General features: G+C 44.4%; 1 protein-coding gene and 1 long non-coding RNA gene across 6 annotated transcripts in view; one reads left to right on the top strand and one right to left on the bottom strand.

Moving 5' to 3' along the window:
• SYN3 (synapsin III) overlaps positions 1 to 27,961 on the bottom strand; it is a 236,808-nt gene that overhangs the window by 55,501 nt on the left and 153,346 nt on the right. The window lies entirely within an intron of this gene.
• On the top strand, positions 67 to 26,437 carry LOC138104122 (uncharacterized). Of its 5 annotated transcripts, XR_011147943.1 has the most exons (8): positions 67 to 186; positions 842 to 1,012; positions 11,754 to 11,846; positions 22,113 to 22,410; positions 22,676 to 22,812; positions 25,292 to 25,471; positions 25,570 to 25,810; positions 26,055 to 26,437. It is a non-coding gene; the product is annotated as an uncharacterized lncRNA (long non-coding RNA). The 5 variants fall into 5 exon arrangements; XR_011147944.1 differs by having other exon boundaries at positions 25,295 to 25,471; positions 25,570 to 26,437; XR_011147942.1 differs by having other exon boundaries at positions 25,570 to 26,437.

Raw genomic sequence — 27,961 nt, 5'->3', positions numbered from 1 at the left:
ATGGGCCCAGGAGCTCTATTTAAGCTCACCACTGGGTATTCATTGCTTGCTTGATCCGTACTGGAGGAGCACTACTCTCCTGTCCAGCTATGGCTCTGCTCCTGTCTGGTTATGAAGCCTGTTGAACTGGATGTAAACTTCTGGTTTAGCTTCATGGCTTGCTTTTTGTCACTATGGACATGCCTGGTGAGCACTGGATCTGATCCTTTTCCTTGACTTTCTGGCTTGGCCTCAGTACCTGTCCCATCACCGCTGTACTGCATTTTGACCTGAATTTTTGGTTGGACTTAACCATCAGCTCTGGGTTTGTCTGGCTCTCCTCTCTCTGGCAAAGTGGGACTGGGACCTGGCTAGTAAGGCTCCCTCTTGGCTCCTGGCTCACCTCCCTTTAAGGAGCAGCCCTGCTCCTGCTGCTCCCTGACAGATTTATCCTGGTGTTTGGATGGTGGGTGCTCTGAGGGGGCAGCTGCCTTGCCATTTGGAACAAGAAAGTGCTGCAAGGATTCTGAGAGGGAGGGAGAACTCCCCAGCCAAACATAACTAATTTAATTTTTAGCCATAACAAAAGTTTGGTGACTTGTAGCTCTGTGTATGTGTGACTAAGTGCATGCACCCAGAGCTCTAGTCTGACTGTAAGATGACATCAGCTTAAGGAGCATGCCAGCAGCCTCTCAGTCATTGCTTTCCTATTGCTTGCCAAGAGCTGTTGATGCTTCCCAAAACATGTGGTAAAAGAAGCCTCATGCATGTTTACATTCAAGGCAGGATGAAGGCATGGCCCTGACCAGACTGCCACAGTGTACTTCAGAGTCTGAGTCAAAACAATGCTGCTTTGACACAGGCTGATTTCTGGTGGCTCCTCACGAGCTGGGTGAGGCAGTTTCCCACTGTGGTCCTCTGCTGTATCTGTTTATCTTCTATGACATTCCGATATGTGAGAAATCAGATGTGGGACAAAAACGATCATCCTGGGAATGCCAGAAGTAAGGTCTCCTGCTCGAAGCCAGCCCTGGTGAGTGGTTTCCAAAAGCTGGCACAAGCACAGAAGCTGTGTATAAGCTCTGTGAAAAGCTTATCCGTGCGTGTCCTCTGCCTGTTTCCCAGCAAGTAAATATCATGTAATGTAACCACCCTTGTTACTGTCCATGGCAGAGATTAACAGGAAGGAGTTTTCTTTGGTTTATAGAGGTTGTAACACCAACACTGTCCAAGCTTTTAACTACTGAAGCAGGCTTTTCCTTGTGAGCTGACTAGCTCAAGTTTGAAGGGGATAAAGATCCTTCTGCTGAGAAAAATGTGTGGTCTGGTGGGGACAGTATCCCCTCTCATCATCTTGGGATGTGACAGAAAGGGATTCATGGGAAGGCTTGAGTCTGTTCAGTTGGCACTTTAGGTTTTATCATGAAGTTTAAAAAGAAACGTTTCAAATATAAAAGGGAGGGATATTGTGGTTTTTAATTATGTGCCACAGGCTGGGCAAACCAGTGGTACCTAAACATGCAGAGTAAGAGCTTGAATACCTTCATCTGAGGCAATAGCTGTACTTTAGGGAAGCGAAAATCCAGTCTAAAAGATGGATTAGAATGCATTGTTTTAAAAAACCCTTTCTTTGGACAGAATGGCGTGTGTGTCTAAACTGTGCATGTTCTTGTTAAAATACAGGTGTTACTGATGACCAAAAGTGGCTGTCAAAGTTAATGCAGGTGGCCTGCTGAAGTAACCTGTAGGGATGGTTAATGGGCTAAAATGCACTCGTTTTAGTGGCCTGGAGGTGCTGTGTGGCCTGAGGAAGCAGGGGTCAGGCCTTGCTATCCAGCTGTGACAGTCTTGGGCACAGGCCAGCAGAAACTGCAAATTGTGTCTCTAAAACAACACTGGCAGCTGCTTCACCAAGAACTGAGAGAGCTTGAAACGATGGCTGTGTTACAGGAAAGGTCTAACTGATTAATCTAGCCCTTCCACCTCATTGTTCTTATAGTACACTATTTTGTTTATTTGTACTATCTTCTCTTTATCCTACAATGCTGTTTTGGTAAGTTGTTAGGTGTGCCATATGGCAGCAGGGAGGCTGAGACCTCAGATGAGCCCATCAGTTCTTGTTTTCCCATGTTTTGAGGTGGCAGATTCAGCTGGTGTTTCCTAGAGCCTCAAAACTGAGCTGTACCATTCTGCTGCTAGCCTAGGATCATGCAGAAGGATTATATAACCTTAGCTTCTCTTCAAGCTTTTTTGCTAGGAGAATCTGCTTTATTTCTAAACACAACTAAAGAAAGGGGAGAATGGTACTTACAGGGAATATTTACTTTCTTAATGGCTTTCAAAGGCTTCAGGGGGAAAAAGTCCTCATCAGCTCATAAGGTGTAGAAGAGTGGCCAACTCATAGGGCCTCAGATTCTGGTAAATTCTGGAAAATTGTAGAGGCCCTGTAATGCTTTTTCAGAGTTCAGCATGCTTGTCCAAAATCTCTGCAAGACTTTCTCACTGTAGCACAGCAAGTCTTAGGAAACTCATTGAGTCCATCGCCTCCTACCTCTAATTTTGCAAAGCTTCCCCAGGGGCTTGTTCCTTTGTCCCTCAGGCTTTGTGGTTTATAACTACAAGGGCAGAGTACTGCATTCAGAGCTGTATATAATGAAGAGCTGCAATTTGCTGGGCACAATGACCTCTGTTGGGATCCTTCTCTGTGTTGCAGGCAGAGCTAATGCATATGCAGCTGTTTTCCACTCGGGTCACGTTATCTCCTCTAGGGGTCAAAGCCCCACTTCATTCTCTGGTTTTGCTGCCTTTTAGGACTGTTGGAGAACTTTCCAGCTTGTGCTGTTTCCCAGAACAGACACTGTCCCACTAACTCCAACCTATGGCTTCCCCCAGTTCAGAATGAAAGATGCCTGGCATGCACAAAGACTGTTTTCAATGAGGGCTCACCTGACTGCATCGCTGGACTTTGTGGATCCTGTCTTTTCTTGCTTAGTACGAAAAACTCGTATGACCTGTACATGGATTTTACCCTGATTATTGCATTTCTGATAGGAAACCAGAAGCTTTTCTTTGTCAGAATTTTTCTCTTGGCATCTTTGTATCTAATTCTGTAGGTATCTACCTTCTCTCTTTGATTCCAGGCACATACATTAGTCTGCCATTGTTTTTGAATTAAACTCCTGTTCTGTATTTATATGTGTGCCTTACTCTATTGGAGGGACAGCTTTTGGCATGCCTGTAAGGGTACAGAGCTCTGCTGGTAGAATAAAAAATAAGTTTTAGTTCTATCACCCTGAGATCTGTGTTCCCATTCTGAGGTCCAAAGAGCCAAGTGAATAAAATGTTACTTGCTTATTCTTGATTTTATTTCTTTAAATCCAGACCTCCTGGTGCCAAGAGAGTTCTTCTGGAATATGACAGTTAAGATAGAGATAATTATGTCCACATTTGTTTTTGTATTTTCTTGACATTTCAATCAACCCCTGAAAATTTCAGGCTGCAGAGCAACCTAATCAGCAATAGGTTCAATTTTAAAACTATTTTTTATGTTGAAAGATAGAGGTATCATCCCTGGGAGGCATCACTGATAAGCACTTGAATGTTGCAATTTGTAAAGAATATTTTAAAATGTCAAACATAAAACTCTTGCTTCACATTTGATGATCAGAAAAAAACTCAAATACTTGGTTTTTTTTAATACAGTACAGGTGATAGAAATACCAATGGAAACATGTACCATCACTTAAAATGGGTTGGCATGAAATGGTCGTAAATATGTCTGTGCTGGTACTGGTTTCAAAAGTAACAGTAGCAGCAAGTATTTAACAGAATTCATTATAAACGATTAACTTTTGAATGTAGTTCCTGTTTGCTAACCATTCACTTGTCCAGGCTGGTTTCTTCAAGTGTGTTTGTTTGCTATTTGAAGCAAACACCACCAGCCTTTAGGCTGTTTTAGAGATATTTGCAGCTCAAAGCATAGTTTGTTACATCATACATGTTACTCTGTACTTTTCTGGATGTCAGAAACTACAGAAACACTTCACAACTAAAATGGATCAGACGGCCGAAAAGCCAAGGGGAGGAAAAAAACTGTAGGCAAGGAACTGAGGATGAGAGATTATGCAGCCTGCCAAAATTTACAAAGGAAAATCTATGCTAGACTAGGAATTGGACCCAGACATCCTGAATGTCAGTCCAGCCTTAACCACAAGGCTGTCCCTCTTCTGATTCACAAATACTATTACAAATTAACTAGCAGCTCCAACTCCTTGTGATACATTAGTCATAAACAGCGGAGTAAAAGTATTGCATTCTTTGTAAAAATGCAACACTTTGAGTGTTTTCCCTTTCCTTGGAACCAGTCAGCCTTTTCAACTAAAGGGTCATTGACTGAAATGTGGGCTGCTGTTACCAGATTTAGACTTTGGCTGTTTGTCATTGTTGTGTGTCTGTAGCCAGGACTCTCTCAGGATACTACTCTGTGACAAAGAGACTACACCGGTAAAAAGAGGACCTGGCATTCCCATTTTAGCTGTCACAGCAAGGAATGATTCTTGTATTGCTGTCACATGAATAAGTGCCTTTTCTTGCATAGGTATGGTGTACATGCATCTGGGACACAGGCATGGGCCTTCAGAGTATTTTTATGTGACAGTGTATTATTTGAAGTCAATTGACCCTTTGCTTTCAGGATTTTTGTGGCAACATCTCTTTATTGTGGCTGAATACCTCTGAAAATATCTTTATAGCTTCTCAGAACTAAAGAGAAAATCCAAAAGGTGTCTCTGACCATCAAGAATGGTCTGAGCTTGCTCTCAAAACCTCACTTAAGATTAATAAGATTTAAAATCCTGTGTTACTGCCTGGTGAGGTCCTCTCTGACCAAGGACTGATTAGAGAGGAGGCTGATTGTGCAGATGATGCCAATATTAGTCCCAAAGAGCATCCATCTCAAACTCAAGTTCTATACAAGTATGATCTGTGGCTGACTTAGAGTCAGAATAATGAATGGGAATCATGTTGCTTGGCATGAGGAAATCTAACTACAATGCTGCTCACCATATTTTAGAGGAAAAATATCTGTCAGGCATGCAATGATCTAAGCCTGCTAGGAAATAACTCTATCTGTGCAATGAACTTTGGGAAATCCCCTTGTCAAAATCACTGACTAGTGACTGTAAAGAGTCACAGAACAATAGATATTGTGATTGGAACAGCTGTAGAAGTCATCTAGTCCACCCACAATTATTCACAGAAGTACTATTGCCAGTACATCATCTGGCCAGCCCTAACTCTGAATAGCTGTGTCCTGAAAACTGCCTAAATTGGATATTCTGTGACCTCTGTGGCCCCTCTGTTCCAATGCTGTGCTACCTTAATAGGAATTTCCTTCTTAATGTCCAGCTCCTGTGGCTCTCGTTCAATGTTGTATCACCTGATGCTGCTGAGGAAAATGTGGATCTGTTGTGCTTGTAATTACCCTTCAGGCAGTTGCAGGCTGTCTGATCAGCCTTCCCTTCACCTGCCTCAACACACCCTTGCCAATCATGTGCTCCAGGCCTCTGACCACTTCTGGTCAGAGTGGTAGACTTCTGCTGGACACTCTCCAGCTTCCTCCCATCCCTCTGCAATGGGCATGTTCCAGACTGGACAGCGTGGCCTATGCAGCCTCATCAGTGTCAGGCACCAGGGAAAAGAACTTTTCTAGATCTGCCAGCCATGCTGCTCCTAATGTAGTGCAGAACACAGCTGCCTTGTGGGGCCGATGCATGATCAGTTCATCCAGCCTGAAATCCACTGTAACCCCCTGACTTTCAGTATCTTGTCCAGTTCCCTCCCAGTGTGTAGGGATGCAGGGAGTCATTCCAGCTCAGGTGAGGAACTTTGCATTTCTGTCTACTGGACTTCATGAGGTTTCTATTGCTACAATCCTTATGTCTTTGAGGTGCCTCTCAGTTGAAGATGTCAGTTGTATGTCAGTTGTCATAATTTTGCATCTTCCAGTGATATGCTGAAGGTGCATGTGTGTGTTTTCCAGGTTGTTGTTGAAGCATATGGACCACAGGATCAATCTCTTGTGCACACCATTTATTATTAGGTGTGAGCAGATGCTAAGCCTTTGATCATCACTACCTTCTCAGTCTTGTGGTCCAGCTGATTCTTAAACCATCTAGAAATCCTTGGTTCCAACCTTGGCATTGAAGAACCCAGAAGATAGCAGAGTTTTACCATTTCTAGGCATTTCTAAAGCAGCACTGAGAGTATTTTTTCCTAAATTTATTCATAGAGGTTCTCTAAAAAGACTGTTTGCAACAGTAGGGGGTTGATAAAGGAAAGACTGTGTTCAAACTGGAATTAGGCATTTATGGCAGATAGTGTGTCTCTGTTGTACTGGAAACTTCAAAATCGTTGCTTTTTCCTTCCCATTCTGCTATTGCTTCTTTCCTTACCTACAAAAACTGAAATTTAGATCGACTGTGCAGTTCAAGGAAGGGGATGAGGCCTGCAGTGGAGACAGTGAGCTGACACTGCTAGCTAATGTCTACAGACCTAACAAACTGCAGTGAGAAAAGGTTACTTTCACCTTGTGTTGTTCAAACACATTAAGTCAAAACATCTTCTAGCAAAAGTTACCTGGCCTTCTGTCATAACATTTAATTACAACAGGCTTATTTCCCCTCCCCAGACAGATTGAAAGAGTTTCAAAAGGTGAACAAATTAAATCAATAACCTTTAATTTTGTTTTGACTGCAAGGTGTTCTTCCTGGTGTGAAAAGATGGGACCAAAAAAAGCCATTTACTCTCCAAATGTGACTGGCTCTGGATTTGGATATTTCACATCCAAACTCTCTGCCTGTAGTCCATATTTGTTAGCAGGCGGTCAGGGATTAAGATCACCTCACACATCCGGGTCAGAACTGTTATAAGGGGGCCTTTTATTCAATCATCCATTCCTTACCAGTCCTCTTTAGCATTCAATTTCTCTTTGGTTCCTGTTAGGTTAAGGGGAATTACACATCCATATGGTTAGGAGAGAATGCATTCCTTCTTCCTCTGTAGACAGTAAGGAAAACTAGAGGAAGCATCAATTTGTAATATAAGATAACCAAAGAAATCCTTAGCAATTATTTCATCACTACTGACTAATTATGAGGATACAGTTTCCTCTCTACACCTGCGGAACTGCAGGGCTGAGCTACATCCCGGATGAGTGCCATAGACTGAACAGTGCCAGAACTGAGACCTAATGGAGAAGTTCCTCCTGTTGCTAAGCTGGCTGGGTGACCTACTTGTACTGTCACTGGATACTGAGCATCCTTGTTTGAGCACAAAGTTGGTATTATTGCTGATGCTCAGACTTGTTAGCTATTTCTCCCTGCCACCCACGATAGGATTTAATCTCAAGTAATCTGAGGTGGAAATGAAACATGATGCAAAGCAACTTGGAGGGCTTTTCACTTCAGACAGACTTATTCAATTTGCCCTGTGTGGCAGAGTTTATTGAATACCAAGCAAGAAATCTATTGGTAGAGCAATAGCTCTTCTCAGGGAAAAGAAGCCTCTCTCACAACACAGCAGTGCTATGGTGTGCTGATGCTGCAGGAGTTACTGGTCATGTGAGTGCATTTTCTAGAGCCAGAAGTAAGAGAAAACTCTGCAAGGCTGCCTTTTATACAGAACATGTACTTACATTAGCTTCCACTAATTAATCCTGGGCTATACATATTTTTTATTATATCAAAGCCCTGATCTGGAAAAAAACATGTGCTCTGCTGGTCCTAAATCCAGTCCTGCTGTATCTGTGGATTTAATTTTTAGTCTTAGGCACTTGGCTGTGAAGCCTCCTGAGGAAATTCCTGTGTGGTTCCACCCTGTTGGAGCCCACCTTGTGTGTCTGTGCAGGTCCTCACAGGAGATGAGCATGCAGCTCACAGCACTTGTGCCTCTAGTCCCCATTGATGTACTAACCTCCTGTGCTACATATATCCAGGCAGCTCTCTGGAAGGGTTATCCTCAGTCTAAGGGTGTTTTCTCTCCATATTCCATCACTTGTCTTCACAACTCTCCTCCCCTGCACCAGGTAGGTGGCTGTTTGGCCTGAGCAAGCCAATTTGTTACCAGGCTGATGGTAGCTATAGCTGGTTCCTCTGTTAGCCCCTATCTCTGCTTATCCAGCTGCCTTGTACTGGATATGTACCTCCATATTTATGATGACTTGCTGCAGTGAAGGAAGTTACCCTGACCTTGCTTTTGTTCCTCTCCAAAAGTCAATTCAAAGGCACAAAACCAAACCCCCAACAAAGAGGTGAAGGAGCTGGAGCCCAGAGGCAGTTTCCAGCTGTCTGATATCATCTCTCTCCACTAACATGAGCCTCCTCAGGGAGATAGGTCTGCAAACTGGGTTCCCAACACCCACTGCCCACAGCAGGGACTACCTCTGGCCTTGGGGATGAACAGAGGGAGATTTCCCTTCAGCTCAGTCAACTGCTGCAATGAGGTGACTTTGAGGCCTCCATCTTTTCATTAGTTATTTTCTTGGCATTTTAGTGAAAGCCAGAGAATCTGTTTTCCATTTGCTGTACTTTTGCTGGAGACTGTAATTGCTCTTTGAACCTCCAGGAGCAGGAAACCCATTAAAGGCCCAAGAGGACAGGGATTCAGTGCCACCCAGCACATTCCTTAGCTCCTTTCATCCTGCAAAAGGAGAGTGCTTCTGGCTTCTCCAGAAGGGATATTACTACATTTTGTTCAAATTTAAGGCTCATTTCAAGTGTAATTTTACCACTCACCTTGTAGTTATCATTATTCCTGCTATTTGCATTATTATCTTTATGGTTATTAACTCAGAAATATCTTTGGGGAGGTCATCACAGAAAACCCAAGTACCAAGCTTGCCTTTCAGTATCTTGCAGACTGTACAAGAAAATCTGAGCTGTGGGCATGACATATCAAACTGTGGAAAACAGTTGCTCAGGGCTTTTAAGGAGCCACCGGAAAAGAGAATGAGAAGGCTGCAATTGTATGGGAAATAAGAGCTGCCTGTTTCAGGTAGAAAAAGCATGAAAAATCTTTCATGCATGATAATACACCTTTAATGGTGCAGCTGCCACCCAATAAGATTATTTATTTGGAAGAAGTGCCATGGCTCAGAGTAAGTGGGATTGGCATGTTGCTGGATTATTTTAGTTGTGCATCCCCTCTGTGAACTGCTGATAATCTTTCAGAAAGTGGGAAGTGGGTTGCTGTCACTTTGCTTGGTACAGTGTGCCCCACAATGACTTTCTGCTGCATGAGACCCTGAGGGTAGCTAGTTGGCTGTGTCTGAGTCTGCCCCACAGATTCTGGAGTGGGAGAGAAGGAAGCAGTGCAGCACAAAGACAGAAGTGTAAGCCTTGGAAGGTCCTTCTAAGAAAGTAATGGTAGACTGGAGTAGTACCGGGAGCAGGAAGGCACAGATATTCTGAGTCTAAAAACTGGGAATGAGGAGTTTGGATCAGGTGTAATGAAAGAAACAAAAGAGATTATTTTAAGGATGACCCAGCTGAAGTTTGAGTTTGTTACTTTAGTGAATGTCACAAGAGCTAGTCCTGTGCCAGGTTTTAGCCCCTTCAGTAGTTGGCTCTATGCCATTTTAGTTACACAGATCGTCACTAAAGCAGATACAATGATCTGGTGGAATTATCTTAGTGCACAAGAGTATAAGTGAAGTGGCTGACACCGTTGCCCCATCCTCTGCTGAAATGGTTAAAGGAAAGGTAGCAGGACACATGAGGATGTCCCATGTGTCATGAAGATGTCAGAAAGGCCTTGAGACTTCTCCTGCTTATGTCTGGGAGTGGGTCCTACTGGAGGGGAGCTAGACAGACCATCCCAGTGATGGGAATACTTGCAGAGGAACTGTCACTTTTCTGTATTTCTCCTTATGAGTGATCAAAACCAATATCTTGCTAGGCAGTGACATGAAGCAAAGCCTGTCATGCATGCTCTGTGTGTCCAGCAGAGACTCTGACATATTTGCAGTAGTCCTGGGTTAGGAAGGAGCCTGTGCTGGACGTCACAGTAACCATTTGCTTCCAATAGTAGCAGCACTTGGTATGTGGCAGCTTTTCTGCAAGGAACCAACAGGTAATTCAGCTCTGCAGTTTACAGCAACAGCCAGGTTCTCAGAGCGAGGAACCTTTGCTGGCAATCCCTCCAAACTCCTTTATCTCCAAATAATCTAGCATAAAGAACAAGGAGAAAGCATTGGTTCTGGTCCTCAGCACTGTCCAGATACCCACCTCCTCCCTTACTCATTCTTCTAATACTTCAGGTTACTTTAAATGAGGACATACAGAATCATGGAATGGTTTAGGTGGGAGAAGACCTCTAACATCAAGTTCAGCCATTAACCTAACACTGCCAAGTCCATCACTAAACCATGTCCCTAAGAATAACATCTACATGTGCTGTATATTGCACACAAAATGCCTGCATAAAAAATTTGTAATGGTTGTGGAGTCAAGTGCTTAGAAACCTAGGAAATCCAGGATGAAAGTTACCTGGGCAACATTTGAGCATCACCTGATGGCTACTCACAGCTGTGAAAGCCTCAGAAGGGCTCTCAGGACTACCCTCTGCCCCATGCATTGTGCAAAGTAGATGGCAGTGGTCACTAGAGGTAAAGGGACTGCAGAGGGAGCAAGAGTCCTCATGGGACTGAAGGGATGGACTGCTGCCCTGCAGAGCTGGCCAGTGTTCCTGTTATCCAGAGTGATGCTGGGCAAGTTAGCCAGATTCCCCATGGGTGACTGTGATAAGGCTATCCATTGCTTTCTGCGAGCCTGACATAGCTTCCAGTCCCACATTGTGCTCTGAGGCCAAGAAGGGTTATTTTTACTATGAGTTGATTCCCTGATCCTATTTGCAGAACAGGCCCCAAACTGAAAGTGTGCATGTGTTGAGATTCACTGTAGGGCCAGGGTGGGAAGGCAAGGGCTCTGCTGACCAGGGTGGAGGCTATTTAAGCTGGCATTGCAGCCCCTGAGTGGTTGAGCCATAACTAATTTGCAAAAGGGAATGAACACTTCCAACTGCACCTGGACTTTGAATATAAAGCGCTGCAGCATGGTAGAAACTGAAAATCCATGTCCTTGTCATTCCATATCAAGTACACAAATCTTCTGACTCGGCACTTTCAGCAGGCAGCCTCTCATTTACAAAACACGTAATATCTACTGTACTGCTGTGAAAACAAATCTGTTGATGTTTCTGAAACAGTTAGATATGATATCTTGCTGTATGTCATGATCTCAAAAGGGGTTTTAGTCATTCTGCTCTTAGAACTTTGTTTAAATCCTATGTACTAGAGAAGATCTAAGTTCATCCATCGAACAAAAGGACAAAGCAAAGTAAGTTTATTTTTTTAATTGCCGGAATTCTGTGACAGGAATCCTGTGAAACAAATGATCTACATTGCATGGCTCAGAGGAAAGATATTAAAACTTCAGTGTCAACCCTTGTATGGGCACTATCCATGGGCAATTCCTGGCTTTGCGACTACAGTAGTATTTGAATGTAGCTTTTGCACTCAAACAATACATTTACAGTCATCTTCATTTGTAGCCTACCAGTCCCTGATGACCTACAACCTTCTCAACTGAAAATGTCTTGTTTTAACTAATAGTCAGCCACAAGCTCAATTAAGCTAGAGTGAATCTTGCGTATAGACAGATTTTCTTGCAATAAGTGGTTTATTTGATTTGTCTTCCTTTGCTTTTTTTTTTGTACAGGAAAAATTATGAAGCATGAACATCTCTCATCATCTTTATAATCTACAAACCCTTCTGGATGGGCTTACTAGCACATCCCTGGAGAGACAGCAGGTATGTGTGGGAGCTGGAGTATGTCTGAGATGGTGGCTGATGACCTGTTGTCAGATTTTTTCAGAAGCGAAGTTCAGCAACCCTTCTGATGGGGAAGCCTTTTAGTACTGGAAATTTTAAAATAATTTTTGATTGGAAAATAAAAAGAAGGGAAGAAAAATAGTATTTTAAAACTTTTTTGTTTTCTCTGCCCTCTCTTAGCTTTCTGCTCCTTGTTTACAGCTTGGAAGCAAAGGAACCAGATTCTTTCGCCCTGTGAAAGGTTTAAAACAGGTTAAAGCACCAGCTTAGGATTTTTTCTTTAGTAATAACCAACAAACAAAGCTAAATCCTTTTGCAAAATAACAAATTTAATTGGACAGGCAGCTTTGCACCAGCTTCCGCCAATCTGCTGCCCAGTGCAGAGGCACAGGAACTGAGGGGCCACAGCTGCTCTCCAGGGAGACTGGCAGCACTCCAGCACCAGCCTGCCCAGCAGATAAAGGCTCCAGCCTGTTGGGAACATGCAGAAAAGTGTGTGACTGTCCCACTGGTGCTCAGCTTTGGGAAACTATTAGAGGAATGCGTAGTTCAACAAGCCTCTACACACATGCCTCTGTCTTTTCCCTTGAGATAAGATTCTGTGTTATGAATTCTCAGGGCTTCCCCTGTTTTTCTGGGCAGAGGAATCCTGCCTTAACCCAGCAAATGATGAAAGGGGCCCATAACACAGGACAAAGGCAGGCCTTGTCACCTGAGGCACCTGGCAATACATTATGGAAGAGTTTTATAAAGCAGGGAGTTGCCACTCTTGGCACAGCTGTCCCTGCAGAAAGCAGACAGCAGCTCCTGCAGCCCCATCCATGCGAAGTTCAGGTTACCTGAGCTGGGTTTAACAGCAGTGTGGGCTGCTCAGAGCCCAGTGCAGGCTCCAGCCCTGCGCAGTTCCCGGGCTGAGGATGCTTGCTAACAGCTTGTCTGTGAACTCCACAGCCTCGGTTATCAGCACGCGCTCCAGGCAGGTTACAGCGAGTTCGAGCTTGCCTGCGTGACCCAGGGGCTGGCCTCTGATTACACTGCCACTGTATGCTCAGCTCCACACCCCCTCCTGTACTGGCTCCTTTGACAGATCACTTAATACACACAGCACATTTCTGAAAAGAAGGAACAATCCCCCACTCCACTCAGAGGCTAATGGAGAAAAGTCTTGTTCAAATACACAAAATGCTACAAAGTAATTTTCTTGAAAATGGTTGGGAGTAATTTTGTTCTTTGCTGCAGAACTTTTTCTAACTCTTCATTTATATAAATACTTGCAACAATGGCTAATTGTCAGGAAAATGTAAGCTATTTCTTAGCAGGATTCTTGTCTGCCCATTTCTACATTCCAAACTTCTGTCTTTATAGCTGAGGTCTTGACTAAATTATATAGCTCAGTACTGAGCTAGGCACTACCTCTCCAGAATAAGCCTGTTGGGACTGACAAGCATTCTTGTTAAAAGCCTGAAATAAAATAATCTGTTCCAAATGACTTACTCTTGGCTCTGGCAACTATTTGTGTGTATATATGCCCCAAGATAGGTGAATGTGGAAGTAATAGATCACAGAGAGCTTATAGTGTTGTATATGATACTCACACAATAAGTCTATGGTCATGACATCACTGCCCTTGTTCTGGGCTCCAGTGATGGTGCAGCCAAAAAAAGCTGAGCACAACTTATTGTTGCTCTCAGCTGCTAAGGCTGTATTTTGACTCTGAGTCATACTCAGCATGCAGGGGTGACACATTCCCCCATTAGTGTTACTAATTCCCTTGTTTGAGGAGGGAATAGTGCCTGGTCTAAGAAAACAGGGAAGGGGTGGAGAAGCGTTGAACTCACAAACTCACTAGCATCCCTTAGCCTTTCTGAGTTCATTTGTCTGGGGCACAGATATGGCAGTAGGATCTTAAATTGTTATAAACAGAGGACTGCCCTGAGGCTTATATAGGACAGCTCCTATTTTTTAGTGAATCCTAATGAGAGGCTCAGGCTGACTGCAAGGTACAAGAAACTAACTTGGACACTGTGTTTTCCTTCCTGTTTTGTTGGCTGACCAGCAAGGAGGCCCAGAGGGATGGAGAGCTATAGGGACAGAATTGCTCTACTGGCCTCAGCTGGAGAGAAAAGAGCTGAAAAAGCCTAGAGGTGGGCCCAATACTGATCAACATATGCTAGCACATATGGGAGGATTTGTGTAAGAGAACAACATCACCATTATCCTCATAAAAATGAGGATAATGAGGATGACCAAGTGTGAAAAGCTGGGACTAGCTATGCCACAGTAGATGACCACCCTTAGATTCATGTAATGGTTTGCACTCTTGGCTGATAAAAATACAGCAAACTAGAGGACCAGGAAAGTCTGTTGAAGACGTTGTCTTTGAGCAACAAAAAGCCAGGACCCGGTGAGGATTAGGAGTGCTTAACTGCCGGTGGTGGGAGATGCTTAGCTGGAGCCACTTAAGAGGAGCTGCTAAAGGAGTTAGAATAGCTGCAAGAAGGCAGCAACCCACAGGGACTGGTCAGGGGTTCCTACCCTATCTCAGCTCCAGCTTGAGGAAGACTTTGCTACTCAGCAGGTGTGTGGCAGTCCCCCTGAACTGTCAGCTGTGAGTGGAGTGTTTCCAGAGCAGGGGAGCAATGGTCTGCTCTAGCAGCTGTGCCAGCAAGCAAAGAGAAAGGGCTTTGGCAAGTATCATTTTGGGAGCTGGTGGATGCCTGTTATTTTGTTTATGTTCCCTTGTCCTTTCCTTCTTTATTTGCAGAACAGTGGTGTTCTGCTAAGCCATTTATGATTTGTGAGCAAGGAAGTAGGGCTCTCTGAACACTCAGTTAATTTATTTTTCTCAGGTTGGAAGTTGGAACACAAAATTCTGTTTATTAATGAAATTGAACTGCCCTTGCTGCTGTCAATCAGTCTGGCAGGAAGGGTACATTTATTCCTTCCTTAATTTTTTATCTTTCCCTTCTTGTATTATTGAGGCAGGAGTGAGGAAAGCTGCTTATTACATGTGCTTGAGCTCTTTGCAGACTTGATGAGCCTCTAGTGAAAGTCTGCTTGAGGAGCCATTGGGAGGTTGGTATCACAAAACTGGGGTTTCAGTTTATATACAGGAAAAACAAAAAGGGCCTGAGCCCTTGGCAGCCTGGAAGCTTTTAGACCTCTCCTAAGGAGAGTCTGAATTCTTGACTGCATCTGAGATGTGTTCACCATGTGTGGTTGCAGTATGGAAAGGTGTGGAGAAACTGGATATAAAATACCTCATGTGAGTGGCAGCACAGGTCTAAACCCAACAGCCTGACCTTCTAAGGTCAAACATGCCCAGGCAAGACCCTGGGTAAATACCCAACAAGTGAAGGACATGCCAGCACTGTTGCCTGCATTGTGGTTCCCTGTGCTAGCCAGAGGAATGAGGTGGGTGTGCCCCTACACTGCCATGTCTCTCTAGGACACTGCCAAGGTATTCTAAGTTCCACCTGGGAGGCCTAGGAGAGGAAATAAGTGCCTTTGGTTATGTCCCCACAGTAAGTGGGGCCAGAGGTACACTCTGATGATGCCATAAGCACTGCACAGAGCCTTTGGGAAGGCCTTTTACAGCTGGCCCACAGCCACCTGTGAAACAGCTTCTGTTCTGATGGCCATTCCGGCAACTGCACTTTCAGAGCAGTATGAACAGTGTCAGCAGTATGAAAATATTTGTTACATTTGAAGCCTTTGGAGTCCAAGACTGCTTCTTACTCTTGTGTTGCTCAGAACAGCCTGGAATGATGTCTAACATTCCAGGCTGCTCTCAAGCCTGAGAGACTCTTTCAGCAGTAGTCAGGACTGGCAGAAGCCAACTGAATTCGGCAGTGAGAATGCAACAGACTGGCCTGAGGCTGTCCATACAGCCCTGATGGAGTCAGCTGCAGGGAAAGGATTATTTGGGGAGACAGGTTCAGATCTTGTGATACCTGCTCACTAACACAGGGTGGGAAGAGGCTGTCTCCAACCTAAGAACAGCAGTCCCCTTGGAGGTAACTCTGTGATCACAAAGACACCTTTGTCTATTCTGCCATCACCTCCCTGGTATTTGTACCAAGACTCTAGTGCTATCTGCCCCCTATGAAAGCTGACCCCCACATGCTGCTTTTTTCACAGGGACTCGATCTATTCCCATGTTTCTCTATCTTTGCTGGAGCAAAGTGTTTCCTAAAGTCTAGCCCAAACAACCTTCACCATTATGAGCCCTTTCACCTTGATGCTCTTCTTGGAACCCCTTAAGTAAGATTATGAGGTGCTCAACCTACTACATACTTGATTTTCTGAATTCCCTCTTCAGAATGCTGTATTCTGCTCATTTCCCACAAAGAGGAAGGCTCCATGCATAAGATGCTGCAGAGAGACTTTGCCCCCACCCAAAGTCTTGTTTTTCAGAGTGACGCACACCCCGCTCTGCTATTACTTAATAAGAAGTGAAGTCACTGCTTTCCTCCCCTCCAAACTGCTCCACCCTCAGTCAGGAGGTCTGCTTCTCCACCCTTTGGCAAAACAGCTGTTTGGGGGTGGAGGTGAGTTTAGGGGTGGTGTTGACCAGCCTCTCATCTGGGGAGAAAAAAACCAACCAGTCTAGTCCTGCCAAAGGGCTGCTTTAAAGCTGGGAACAGCCCTGTCAGCCTTCCCTGCTTCTGTGTTTGTGTGTGTTTCATGGGAGCACAAGTTAATAAGATTATTTATGTCAGTCTGCGGGGCTAGCTTAGGATGCAAAGAAGAGTGTGAGCACAGCAAACCTCTTGGCTCTTCTTTATCTTTTTCCTCATTCCAGAAGAAAGTTTTCACTAGAACTGCCACCATGCTACTTTGGCAGATAGGAAGAGGCAGAGAAGTTGCTGTGTGTAGTGGTGTGATGTGGGACTAAGTTCTCTGCTCAGGCCTTGCTCACAAGTGGTGGGAAGAATGACAGTCCCTAGGAGTTTGGTGCAGCAGCATGATTTTGCCTTACCTCTGTCAGTGTGAGCTCAAGTAGCCCAGAAGCTGCCCTAAATATACTCCAGCATCCAGCAGTTCCTTAGGGACCATCTGCCAACTAAGCATGCCTGGTACACAATGTGGTGCAGCCACTCTTCCTTCCCAACCTTGACATGCCCTTCCTGGCATGCTGGTGGCTATTCTGGCTGCTCACCGGTGACTTTACTGTGATGGAGAAAGCACAGGCAAGGGAGGGAGGCCTGGATTACATTCTCTATCCTTGGAAGAAAGAGTGTTGACAACTGGGGCCTCAGCATCATGGGGAAGGCTTTTAGGGAATGCATTTGCTCCAAGAGGTGTTATGTCACTCCAGAACCTCTGTGTTCAAAAGGGAAAGGCTGCAAATGTTCGCTCAGAAAAGAAATTGTATCGTGCAAGGAAGCACAAAAAATGTGAAGGAAACTTGTCACGGTAGGGGAGGCAAATATTTCAACTGGTTCACGAACAGGGTGACAACTGGAAGAGACTTCTCCCATAAAAAGGACAAACAGATGGTGAGGGACAGAATGCAAAAGCAGAAGGTTTGGCAAGTGAGGAGGCAGCTGGTAGGTCCGGTGGTCAGGATGGCCAGCTGTCCTGGGTTTGGAGGACTGGACCTCCACCTGCTGTAGAGCAAATGTAGTTTTGTTCCAGGTTTGTTGGGACCAGCGGAGGAGCTCTCTGTGTACATAACTACTTTTCTGATGTCTCCTGCGTCAGCCAGTCTGTACCAGCTTATGGCTTCTGTTCTACTGTGCTATGGCAATTTATACTCCAGTCTGTTTTCCCTGCTCCTCAGGCATTTCCTGGCTGAAGCAGCCGTTAGCTCTGCTGCGCTCATTCAGATGCTTTATGATTATCTACTCCTAAATAATCAACTCAAAAGCAGCGAAGAGAGAAACTAGGGGTCCCACGAAATTTAAATTTTTTTTATATAGAGGTAGCACCTCACTCCAATATTAACATCCCCATCGTGCCAGGTGCTACACAAAAATGGAACAAAGTCTGTCTCCCAGAGGGACAATGATTCTCAGATTAGCTGAGACAGACGGAGCGCAAAGACGCAATGAGCTAATACTGGTTAATTCCAGCGGTCTAGGGCTTCAGCTTTGCATTGTTACAGAGCTCACATTCCTGGGTCAGAGAAACCATATTTTTGGGAAGGTTCAGTGGAAATGGTTTTGGGACTGTACCAAAGCCCTCCCAGGATTCCAGTTTTCTTAGTCTCAGCCTCAAAGGAATTTACAGCTGGCTCAGGCAGAACTGGAAGTCCCCACAGGAAGAATTTTGTTGATACTCAGTCTTTGGAGGACAGTGAGCTTCTCTGTGAAAGGCAACACATATATCTGTCCATGCCCACAGCACCACACCCACTACTCCTCCAAAACAGATAGAGTTTCAAGGGCACACATGACCAGGTCCATCTGTTCAGGGATTATTAGGACAACCTGTAGATGGGGTGTGTGTGGGGGAGGTTCCCCCCATTCATTCCTTCACTTTAAGCAGGATTTACCTCTGTCTGAAAGTCAAACAAGCTGCCAACACCTCTGAAAAACTAAGGGACCTTCAGCAGCCAGCAGAGCTCCCAGGAAAGCAGCTCATGAGGTCTGCTTTATGTGCAGACTTACTGCTTCCTGCCAGCCGGAACAGGGTGCTACAGGCAGTCTTGTCCAAGATACCCTACTCAGTCTTTTAAATCTGGTCCAACACAAAACCAGAGGTGTCTGTCTAATTAATAATGTAAATCTGGCCTCTGTCAGCTCAAGGAACACTACATTTCCATCCTTGAGAGACATAATAACTACTTTTTTTCTCCTCCTAATCAGCTTCTCAGGATTCCTCACCTGACTCTAAGACTTTTTAAATCAATCAACTGAAAAGAAGGTCTGTGACTTGATTTCCAGGCCCTGAACTGAATTTTCTTACAGAGCAGAACAGAGCCAGCATCTCTTCCAGATGCCTTCAGGGTCCATATGCCCTTTTACTGTCCACAGTCACACACCTCCATCACTTGGAGCATACACCCTGTGCCTGCAGAGCATCCCCTACGGATTTGTATGTGAAGAGGAGGGGCAATCAGGACAGGGAATCCAGGAGAAATTTCGGGGAAGAAAAAGAGCCACCTCTTGCTCATGTTTCTGGGAAAATTTGGTTGAGACAGGAGGAGTCATCCCTACCCTTTTACCTTTCTTTTGTACCCTGTGGTGCCTCTGGACATCAGACTCATCACGAACTGTATAGCAAATTTCATGGTCGATAAAGCATTGACATCAATTCACCACAGGAGTGTAAAGCAGGTAAGACTCAGAGTTCCATGAAGGTGATATCTGCAGTCCAAATGCCACATGCTGCCAGCTCCTTCACTCCTGTCATGGCCCATTTATTGCCACTATGTTCATTTTAAACCCTCTCTAACATGTACTCGATGCCCTTTGGCAGGGACTCGCCCTGCCTGTTATGTATCAGTACAGTGTTTGGGACAACGTGGTTTTGGTTTTTCTAACAAGGAGCAGCGCCAAAAAATAATGAAAGCGTATCAGTCATAGTCTGCAAAGGAAAGGCAGTGTCCATGGGACATCTTTGGTGGTTGCCATAAAATTTTAAAGAATAAGTCATTCCCCTCATATACTTTAAAAAAAACCTCATAAACTTGGTATGCTAAGAACTTCTAATATGAATAGATCTCCCTTATTTGGAAAAAAAGCAAATTATGCTTCCAGTTTCATGATCCCACTTCATTTTTTGATATTTGACCTGCAGATTAGAGGTTTTCACGTCATCTGTCAGCCCACAGAGAGTATCCCAAGGTTCAGTGTGTGTGAGAGAGATAGGAAAGGAACATTAGGAACAGGCCAACCACAAATAGCTAAAATTAGCTATGAGAACTGGAGTGCTGAGGTCTCTGAGGAGCACTAGTCAAAGGAAGAAAATGGTTGTTTGCTAAACTCCCACTTATTCTACTGCCTCTGAAGACTCCTGGCTCGCATCCCTGCCCAGACATCCTACATAGCTATTTAAGAGGATTTCCCCCGCCTCTTCCCCCTCCAATGGCCATAATTTTCCTCTTTTGTAACTGCAGTACAGAGTGATATGGGATTCCTGCTCCAGCAGCAAGATTCTGACTGGAAACAGGAAACAGGGGGGCTCCGCAGAGCTTGGCCTCTGTGACAACACGGACGTCACACCCACGTGCAGACAGGGATGTTTCTCACATATGGCAATGATCAGCAGCTCCCCTTTTTCCTCCCCTTCCCTCTTCCCCAGCAGGGCTTACAAAGCCCTAGAGGGGCCATATATCGAGTTAGAAGCAGTCTTTAGGAAGCACGGCTGTGTGAGGCCTCAGTTATGATGGAACATGATTTCTTGCATAATTCTTTCAGATTCTCTGAGGCCAGTAAATTTGAGACTGTAAATCTTCACGTGACCAGAGCATATGGCCTTAGAATAAGACATGGAGTGAATTACAAAGAGACAGCCCATCTTCTTCAGAATCTGATTAAAGGAATCCTTTGAGAACTATCCCTTACATACAGCCACAGGCATGGCTTTAAAAGCTGCCCTCCCTCCTTCTTCCCAGAAATGCCTGATGGAATAAAGTGGGACTTTTTGGCAGCACCAGGTTCTCCTATTTTCTCCTTCCTATTTTCAAAAGCCTTTTCTCAAAATAAGACCAAAGGACTATGACTGCCTAATCCTTCAGATTATAATTTCAGGGAAAAAAGAATAAAAATATTGTTAAAAGTAATTGCATTGATACTTGTGGAAACACCTTAAGGGACTTGGAGACACTGTCTAACATAAGGAGTTAGGTTCTGGAGGAGCAGGAGGAGGAAGAAATGCTCTTGCATTCACTAAGAGTGAGTATTGGTTTTCTCCAGCCAGCTCTTGGTAGTGCTATTGTTTACATTCATACACAGATTATGCTATGTCAGCCTCTCCAGGCTAAATTGCCACTATATATGATGTTCAAAGGTGAAGTTTTATTCTGGATGGGAAAATCAATTTCAAATGAAGTAAAAAATTCCCTTCCCAGCTTGCTCCTTCTCTTTTCATGAGGCAGACTGTGCTCTTCTTGATGATCCTGCTTCTTTGGCACAAAAATAACTATGTAAATATCAATGGGAGAAGGTTTTCTCCAGCAAAAGCTCATTCAATCTCAAAACTGGGAGGGAGAATTGAAATGCCTTCAGCTGTCCTGTGAGGAAAGGGAGACCAGATGAGTGCCTTCTGTCCTAGCTGCACGAAGGATTTGTTGACATTGAGCTAACATCCACCCCTGCCTTCCCATTCCACTCACTGGTCTTGTGGTGGTTCTGCTGAACATGAACTGAGGGAAAAGGAAGCAAGATTTTGGTTAAAAAATGCTGTGCTGTACTCTAGGGAACATAAAGACACAGCTTAAACCAAAGCACATAAAATGCTTGTCTATCTACTGTCTTTTGTACTGTCAGGTGCTGGGGAAAGTCTGCTGGATAGTCCTAGCTCTGTTGGTAGAAACTGCTGTTGCTCAGCCCTTTGTTTACTGTTTTCCATTAATTATCCCATGATTAAAGCTGTAGATTCCTCCCATGCATTGCATGACTTTGAGAGCACTTTCCTCACGGACCTCAGCTAGATGTCTAGGGAGAACCCTTCTGCCTCCCTGGCTTGTGTGGTGAGAGTTCAATCTCTTCTTGCAGCTACCTTGGAGAGGAGAGCAGGCAGAGGGAGAGAAAGAGGAGAGGGAGAGAAAAGGAGAGGGAGAAGACAGAATGTGCTGTGCTAAGCTACTATTGGACACCTGCTCCTGCTAGAAGTGTTCAGTACCTCTGCAACCTCTTGGCACTTGAGAAGAAGCACTGCTTTGGAGCAGTCCAGGATCCCAAAGTAGGGCACTTGGGATAATGCCAAACACCTGGTCAACACTCTTGTGTGAGATTTGGTGGCACAGCTACTAAGAGCAAAGCTACAGAGAGGTGTTTTCTTGCTCATAGCACATGGTCAAGCTTTGGTACCTTCATAGTTCAACTCCTGGTATGTAATCTGCATGTACAGACTACACCTTTCTGGTTCCTGCCAGCTCTGGGTAGCTCTCACTGAAACACCCCTCAGAAGCACACAGAAAAGCACAGCTAAGGGATAGAGGCTGTCAGATGAAAGGAAAGGGGAAGAGGGGCTGTGGATTGTTACCTCTGTCTTCAGTGGAGAAAGAATGCTATTTTCACACATCTGTGCTAAATCAAATGCTAATTTTTTTCACTCCTGACATTAATACATTAGGTGTGGAACTCACACTGCTGACCTGAAAAGTTCCTTTGAGGAATGCGTTACTCTTCACTTGGGAAGAGCAAGACAATAAACAAATAAGAGTCCTCGCCTTAGACTGCAGATCTACCATCCCCTCATCTTTTGTCTCACACCGTATGCCAAGATTTATGGAGAAAAATTCCAAAAGAGTGAGGAAACTGAATCGCTGCCTTTTGCTCTAGAGAAGAAAGAGATCCGTCCTTGAAATCTCGCATCGGAAATTCCCCGGTTTCTCCTGGCTGGGACCGTGAGTCTGAGGGAAGGGCATGATGTAAGTGAGCAGTCAGCTACTGTTTAGAATACAGCACTGATTTGGGAACACAGGAAGAAAAGCATTGAAAAAGTCAGTTTGGATTTATAAGAGAAATCGTATGCCGAGGCAATAACCCCTGTTGGGATTTCCACACAGAGGAACTGCTTCTCACTTTTGACATCGTGTGCTGGCATGCATGACAGGAATCACTGAGTTCATTCCCTGCTGGGACACTCTCCTTGTCATTAGAGACTGTCCTTGTAACTAATACCTTAATTTGCAGTTTCAGGTGAGAGACTGGTAACACCTGCACTATGGGGATGAAGACACTGGCTAATTCTTACAGCAAGCTTCTGAAGGCTGTGCAGGGAGAAGCAACTCAAGACAGCAACTTTTCCTGCACTTGCACCTGTTCTGCAGGTAAAGAAAAGACCCTTCTTTCACACCTGACAGCCCAGTACTACCTCTAGGCCCATTAAAGAAACAAAAAGAGGGAATGCCAGCCCCCTGGTGCTGCTCTTTCTGCTTTTCACAAGTATGGAGATTTCAGGGGATTCCAACATGCTTTAAAACCAGTGACACATCCTAGGGACTGGCATATGGAGGGACTGCAGCTCTGATAGCCTCAGGATGGTCTAAGAGATACAGGATTACTGCCTCCAGCCTGGGATCTTCCTCTACCTCCCTATACTCACACAGGGTTGTGGAGGCAGCTGTATCCTGACAGTGCCCTCTGATGAGAAGGAGAGAAAGGTTATGTTGGGAGATGAGGAAGCAGGCTCAGTTCATGCCTTCAGAAGGCTGGTGAGAGGCAGAGAGATGAGGGAAGAAGGATCTAATTGCTCAACATGCAAAAAAGGCCATGTCTTCAGGTCAGTCAGCTCCCCTTCTGAGAGAGGCAGCTCTACTGCTCCTCTGTGGCCAATCAGCACTGTGAAAAGCCAGGCCAGGTTTTGAGAGAAAACCAGTTGTCAGCCACCTTCAGTAAAAAAAAAATTGGAAAAGACGAAAATTAAATTCTGGACTCTGCCAGGGAGACTGAAAAGCACCAAGATAGTCCCTCACCCCTGCCAAGCAGAGCAAACCTCATCACAGGGAGGGCAACCAGTTGTGAGCAGAGAGACATGCCAGTCTGCCAGGCTCTCTGCTGAACATCAGGGAGCTGCTTGCAACCCCACAAATACACACAAATACACAGCAGCCACAATGGCCAGTACTCAGATGCAAACCCTCTCTCACAGGTAGAGACATTTCCTGTGCAGTTCCACCTTGGAGGAGGAACTACAAGATTCTGATTACAGTGAGAGATAGAGAATGTATAAGTGCTGTCCCAGACTTGAAATTGAGCAGGACATTAAAGCTAAAGTGAGAGAAGGCAATGAAATCTCTGACAACCACATCAACTGTTAGGCTCTTGTCTCATCAAAAGGAAGACTTGCCCCATAGCTGCTCAAGGAGCTGATGCAGGGAGCAGATGTTATTGCTTTTCTGTGTCTACCCCTTCTTCCTCAAACTCCCCTCAAAGGCGTTTACAGAGATATTGTCTTCTTCAAATTACGCGGATAAAAACGTCAAACCTCGATTGCAGCCATGAATCTGCTCATGAACTCTGCTGGCTGCAATGCCACAGAGCTGCCTTAAAGCTCTCTTAAAAATGTGAGGCATTCCAGTCATTTTAATTACTGTGCATTGCATAAGCCAGAAACCACTTCATACAAAGGAACAACAGAAAAGTGATTTTCAATTGCTCTCACTCTCTTCTGTATTTAGTGCAGCCTCCAAAGCTCTGGGAACACCAGCTCTTATTACCATTTGAAGCACTTCATCTAGTTGAAATCTCTTTGTTCAGTCACTTAATGCTATTGATGCAGTTTAGAAGGGTTTAAAAAAGAAAATCAAAACTTCAATTTGGAAATGGCTACAGCAGCAGGAAAGCAAAACAAGAGAAATGGAAAGACTTATTATAAACAAAAATGAGAGAAAATTAATTGCTTGGAATGAGGCATAGGCAGGTAGAACCAAGCAAATCACGTCGTGTCCTTCCCTCCCGGATTCTGTCAGACCATCTAATCACAGCCCCCTGGTTTGAACCCTGCATGGTACTGAGCCCTTTGGCCCTGGTCCAGAAATGCACTTAAGCTTATATTTAACTTTGTGTATGTAAATGGTTCTGTTGACTTCAGTAGAGCATCTTGTGTGCTTAAAGTTGAACATGTGCCTTAGTGTTTTGCTGGATTTGGGCCAAAGAGCACGGTCATGTGCAGGAAACATTTTCAGCTTGATAAGGCTGTTAAAAGATATTTCCTGGTTACTCTTCTGCAGCTGATGCCACATCACAGCCTGACTGGAGGATCCCCACACTACTGTGAGGGTGATTTCATATTCCACAACCCTTTATAATGTCATATTCCTGGAAACACATGGTGCCTACTGTCTGCTCCAGGCTTGGTGCTCTCAGTGGGCACAATCTGTAAAGGATCCTTGAGGACTGAACACAGTATAGAACTGTTAGAGCTGATGAAGACTTAATGGTGTACCTCCAATGAAAAGCTTGAGAATGGGATGGAGTGTTACCTATGTCTGGCTTGCAGACAGGAAGGTGACATAATTCCTTTGCAACCTCACAGAAACAGATCAAATGAATTTTTTTGGTACGTATTTATAGAATCAAAGACACTTTTGAAGAAGGAGTCTTCTCATTTTAAATAGTGTGTAGAGTTCACTGATACAATGGTGGAATTAATAGGATCTAAAACTGGAGTGTTACCAACCACTACATGGGACATTTGTCAGGGTATTTTTCTCTGGTGGTAGTCGGGTCTCTCTCTCTCTCTTTCTCTCTCTCTCTCTCTCTCTCTCTCTCAATCCTCCACCCTGGTGTGTGGTTTTTTTTTGCCAGCAGTTGCTGTAGTTTGATGAAGCCCTTCTGTACTGAAGCAGCCGGCATCCCTCACAGTGAAATGTGATCAGAAGGCAAGTGAACATGCCTTTAGTTCATATCTCAGTCTCTGCCCCTGGTTCCAGGATGGTCTTGTGGAAGAAAAATAATGATGTTAACGTGCTCCTGATATAAACTAATGTGAGTATCTGTGAAAGCAGAAGGTAGTTCTCGTTCCTGAAATTTAAATAAGACACCCAGCTGAACATGTTTCCTTTTCCAAATAATCGGTTCTTTAGGTATTGCGAAGGAGCTGGCTGCATCTGCGAAGGTCGGAACCATCTCTTGCAGTGCACTGCCCCCTAGCACTGCCGCGCACATTCCTGCAGGATGGAGAGGAGGAGGACACTTTGCCCAGTCAACAACACCTGCGGGACATGGCTTTCCCTGGGAATTTTCACACCAACTATTGACCCAGCCCAGTCATGCTTGGCTTGCGGGATCCGACAAGATCACAGCATGAAGTTGTGTGGCTGCTCGGTAAGGCAGAGAGATCCTTAATTGTGTTCAGCAGTGTGTTTCTTGATGGAGGACGTGAATAGCATAGATTTCTTTATTTGGTGACATTAACCAAATGTGAACCCGAATTTTCTCATATGAAGATCGAGGTCTCTATTTTCTCGTTCTTTCAATGCTACCTTTTTTATGGCCATATAAGGCTTAAAGTTTTATCTGAGCAAAGGAGCGGAATGATAGTTTTTACTTTATGTTTTTCCCTTTGCAGTTTCTCCCATGCAGACAGGGCATAGAACAGGAATTCAAAAAGAAGTCTCCTTTCAGTTCCTTCATTGACTTTCTCTGTTGCTCTGGCATGATTATCAATATTTTATAATATAAATAAACACTCAGAATCCTTGCCTGGCTCTTTCAGAGCTTCCTTTGGTGGCAGATCTTAAAGGGGAGAGGCTAATATTGAATATGTAATGGATATTATCAGAGGATAACACAAAATATCTCTATTTACAGATGATAAAATGAGTGTATAGGCAGGTTAAACTATTCAACAAAGGCCCCAAGCAGGCCAGTGGCTAGACTGAGCTTTCGTGAGTATGACTTACCTGTACTTTACAAAAATAACGCACTCTGGTTTCTGTCTGTGAAGTTTACTCTTCAAGTGGCAAATAAATATTGTTCTTATTGTACATCATCCAGTCCTGGTTGGAAAAACTGCATCCCTACTACTGTAGAGAAGTTCATCTCTTTGAAAAAGAATATCTAAGTGTAAAAAAAGCAGGTGAATCAGCTAAGCCGTGACCAAACACAGGCGTTACTACTCCAGGCAATGATAATACAAGCACTAAAAAAATTTCTGGATCACCTCCCAAACAGTGGTATAGAAGATAGTGGTAAGCCTTGCCATACAGACAACCTGCACCCCATCCCTTCCAAAGAGATGTGCCCAGCCCTTGGATCAAGCCATGTCACTCCTTTCCATCTGATTACTTCTCTGGATTATATCTGAAAAGTGAACTAGTTCCTGCAACCAGCACAAACTTGGTGTCATTTTAACAAGCTTGGTCTACCTCACAGTAAACAAGCTACTTCCATACCGTGGAGGGCCCTGTGGAACTTCAGTAATTTCTAGGCCCCTTCCCCTCCCATTTCAGAAATCGAGAAGGTTTGTTTTTCAGTCTCCTCTGAATGTGTCCTTCATCTGTGTATCATAGACACTCAGCATTTACACAGCACCCAACAGCTTAAAAGCTTATTACAAAGCATTTAGCTTGTTAGTCCTCAGAACACACAGGAAAGGTGTTATTATAGGAATGAAGAAACATATTCAGGGGAGTTACTTGGCCAGAGAGCGAAGGGAGGTGGTGCAGGAGCTGTGATTATAATCTAGTTGTGTGTGGGCCAAACTCTCCCTTATTTACACCAGTGTCAGATTCTGGCAGAATTTCACTTTTCTCAGATATTGATCTGAGATGTTGATAGGCCAGGTCTATCATGATGTTGGTGGGTATCAAACTTTTTACAACAACAAACAAAAAATGAGTGTCAGACACACCTCATTTTTCTTCCGTGTTACTCTGCTGAGGTCAGTGGAGTTGTTCTGTGTGAGAACACCCAGTGAGACTGAAATGACAGTCCACCCAACCTGATGGATCCAGCTTCACTTGCAGTACCTTGAGCAGACAGTCCAAGTACCTAAAGTATGTTTTGCATAGGGTTTCTCGTATTGCAATTTGGGCCCAGTGATTCAGACACTGACATATCTAAACGGAACGACCTGTTTAATACCCTGTCTCATACACGCTTACAGGACCCGTTAGCACCTCAACACCATCCGATTTTTTCAGTGTGTTCACTAACACACATTCCTGAGCAGCTCCCATCACTATTATCCTATGACACAGTGAGGCAAAGCTGTCACACAGGTTGTCTGTGTCACAGCGAGGCTAGGAACTTGTGTTTTCCTCTGCTGGCATTGTAACCTTGATCCCTGCTGACAACACCCATCTTGAAGCTTTTGCCTACCGATGCTCCAAATAAAAGCCTGTGCTTCCATAAGACAGGAGATTTTAATTTTATATGGACTGTATGATTAAAGAAAAGGTGTAGGCAGGCTATGCTTCACCCAGATGGAGCAGAATTGTAAATCTAAAGACTTAGCTGACTATATAGAAATTT

The sequence above is a fragment of the Aphelocoma coerulescens genome, chromosome 1A, assembly GCF_041296385.1.
Source record: "Aphelocoma coerulescens isolate FSJ_1873_10779 chromosome 1A, UR_Acoe_1.0, whole genome shotgun sequence".
Lineage (NCBI taxonomy): Eukaryota > Metazoa > Chordata > Aves > Passeriformes > Corvidae > Aphelocoma > Aphelocoma coerulescens.
The sequence above is the reverse complement of the archived record's forward strand: the minus strand, read 5'-3'. Positions and strand labels throughout refer to the sequence as shown.